General features: G+C 53.2%; 3 non-coding genes across 3 annotated transcripts; all 3 read left to right on the top strand.

The window, feature by feature from the left end:
- Positions 1–453: 453 nt before the first annotated feature.
- LOC114431473 (5S ribosomal RNA) lies at positions 454–572 on the top strand. Its single transcript, XR_003670160.1, has one exon. It is a non-coding gene; the product is annotated as a 5S ribosomal RNA (ribosomal RNA).
- Positions 573–1,266: 694 nt separating this feature from the next.
- On the top strand, positions 1,267–1,385 carry LOC114431474 (5S ribosomal RNA). Its single transcript, XR_003670161.1, has one exon. It is a non-coding gene; the product is annotated as a 5S ribosomal RNA (ribosomal RNA).
- Positions 1,386–2,080: 695 nt separating this feature from the next.
- On the top strand, positions 2,081–2,199 carry LOC114431445 (5S ribosomal RNA). The gene has a single exon (XR_003670134.1). It is a non-coding gene; the product is annotated as a 5S ribosomal RNA (ribosomal RNA).
- The last annotated feature ends 721 nt before the right edge of the window (positions 2,200–2,920 follow it).

Here is a 2,920-nt window from a genome sequence, read left to right on the forward strand (position 1 = left end):
AGCTACAAAGGTTGTTTATTGGCTACAAAGGCTACGGCAGATGTGGTTGGGACGCGCGCACACGCGTCTAAGAAAAGAAGCAAAGCTGACAGAGAGCCTTTTTTTCTTTCCTTCTTTCTTCAAACATCTGCTCAGCACTGCAACACAATGACCGCGACGGTACCAGGGGCACGAGGATTTTCCCGGCGCGGTTTGCTTGGTTTAGCCCGGGGAGGGGTGATTAAGGGTGGGTGAACAGGTTGTGGCGGTGCGCGAGGTGGCAGTGGGGTTCGTGGGAGGATGCGTGGGTGAGCAGGAGAGTGTGGGCATTGTTGGAAGGCAGTGTGCAGGGCAAAGCTAACAGAGAGCGTTCCTACATCTTCTTATCGGAGCAAAACAGCGACGCGTCAGAGTCACAGCGTGACCACGCCTGTATGACGCGCATAAAAGCACATCGCAGCTGAGGAGAAAGCAGCTCACGGCCATACTGCTCTGGAGACGCCCGCTCTCGTCTGATCTCGGAAGCTAAGCAGAGTCGGGCCTGGTTAGTACTTGGATGGGAGACCGCCTGGGAATCCCGGGTGCTGTGAGCTTTTCTATCTTTGGACAATTGAGGACGTTAGGTTCCTTCCTGCCTTTGATCTCCGAATTCTGGGCCTTTGGTAACCACGGTAACCGCGCCTGACATACACTTAGACGCTCTCCCCACCATTACCTGCTAACCAACATCTTCACTTTTGGTCTTTGATGGGCAAAAAGAAGCAAGACGTGCATAAAATACATCCTGACTGATACCAAAGCAGGTGACGAAAACTACAGAAGACGGGCTACAAAAGCTACAAAGGTTGTTTATTGGCTACAAAGGCTACGGCAGATGTGGTTGGGACGCGCGCACACGCGTCTAAGAAAAGAAGCAAAGCTGACAGAGAGCCTTTTTTTCTTTCCTTCTTTCTTCAAACATCTGCTCAGCACTGCAACACAATGACCTCGACGGTACCAGGGGCACGAGGATTTTCCCGGCACGGTTTGCTTGGTTTAGCCCGGGGAGGGGTGATTAAGGGTGGGTGAACAGGTTGTGGCGGTGCGCGAGGTGGCAGTGGGGTTCGTGGGAGGATGCGTGGGTGAGCAGGAGAGTGTGGGCATTGTTGGAAGGCAGTGTGCAGGGCAAAGCTAACAGAGAGCGTTCCTACATCTTCTTATCGGAGCAAAACAGCGACGCGTCAGAGTCACAGCGTGACCACGCCTGTATGACGCGCATAAAAGCACATCGCAGCTGAGGAGAAAGCAGCTCACGGCCATACTGCTCTGGAGACGCCCGCTCTCGTCTGATCTCGGAAGCTAAGCAGAGTCGGGCCTGGTTAGTACTTGGATGGGAGACCGCCTGGGAATCCCGGGTGCTGTGAGCTTTTCTATCTTTGGACAATTGAGGACGTTAGGTTCCTTCCTGCCTTTGATCTCCGAATTCTGGGCCTTTGGTAACCACGGTAACCGCGCCTGACATACACTTAAGACGCTCTCCCCACCATTACCTGCTAACCAACATCTTCACTTTTGGTCTTTGATGGGCAAAAAGAAGCAAGACGTGCATAAAATACATCCTGACTGATACCAAAGCAGGTGACGAAAACTACAGAAGACGGGCTACAAAAGCTACAAAGGTTGTTTATTGGCTACAAAGGCTACGGCAGATGTGGTTGGGACGCGCGCACACGCGTCTAAGAAAAGAAGCAAAGCTGACAGAGAGCCTTTTTTTCTTTCCTTCTTTCTTCAAACATCTGCTCAGCACTGCAACACAATGACCGCGACGGTACCAGGGGCACGAGGATTTTCCCGGCGCGGTTTGCTTGGTTTAGCCCGGGGAGGGGTGATTAAGGGTGGGTGAACAGGTTGTGGCGGTGCGCGAGGTGGCAGTGGGGTTCGTGGGAGGATGCGTGGGTGAGCAGGAGGGTGTGGGCATTGTTGGAAGGCAGTGTGCAGGGCAAAGCTAACAGAGAGCGTTCCTACATCTTCTTATCGGAGCAAAACAACGACGCGTCAGAGTCACAGCGTGACCACGCCAGTATGACGCGCATAAAAGCACATCGCAGCTGAGGAGAAAGCAGCTCACGGCCATACTGCTCTGGAGACGCCCGATCTCGTCTGATCTCGGAAGCTAAGCAGAGTCGGGCCTGGTTAGTACTTGGATGGGAGACCGCCTGGGAATCCCGGGTGCTGTGAGCTTTTCTATCTTTGGACAATTGAGGACGTTAGGTTCCTTCCTGCCTTTGATCTCCGAATTCTGGGCCTTTGGTAACCACGGTAACCGCGCCTGACATACACTTAGACGCTCTCCCCACCATTACCTGCTAACCAACATCTTCACTTTTGGTCTTTGATGGGCAAAAAGAAGCAAGACGTGCATAAAATACATCCTGACTGATACCAAAGCAGGTGACGAAAACTACAGAAGACGGGCTACAAAAGCTACAAAGGTTGTTTATTGGCTACAAAGGCTACGGCAGATGTGGTTGGGACGCGCGCACACGCGTCTAAGAAAAGAAGCAAAGCTGACAGAGAGCCTTTTTTTCTTTCCTTCTTTCTTCAAACATCTGCTCAGCACTGCAACACAATGACCGCGACGGTACCAGGGGCACGAGGATTTTCCCGGCGCGGTTTGCCTGGTTTAGCCCGGGGAGGGGTGATTAAGGGTTGGGTGAACAGGTTGTTGCCGGTGCGCGAGGTGCAGTGGGTTCGTGGGAGGATGCGTGGGTGAGCAGAGAGTGTGGGCATGTGCAGGCAGTGTGCAGCGGCTGCTAACAGAGGCTAGCATTTCTTACGAGCAAAAAGACGCTCGAGAGCTACACCCAGTATGACGCGCATAAAAGCAATCGCGCCGGATAAAGCAGCTCCCACGTCAACGCCCGATTGTCTGTCTGGCGCTCCGACGATGGGTCAAGGCGTC

The sequence above is a fragment of the Parambassis ranga genome, unplaced genomic scaffold, assembly GCF_900634625.1.
Source record: "Parambassis ranga unplaced genomic scaffold, fParRan2.1 scaffold_76_arrow_ctg1, whole genome shotgun sequence".
In the NCBI taxonomy this organism is placed as follows: domain Eukaryota; kingdom Metazoa; phylum Chordata; class Actinopteri; family Ambassidae; genus Parambassis; species Parambassis ranga.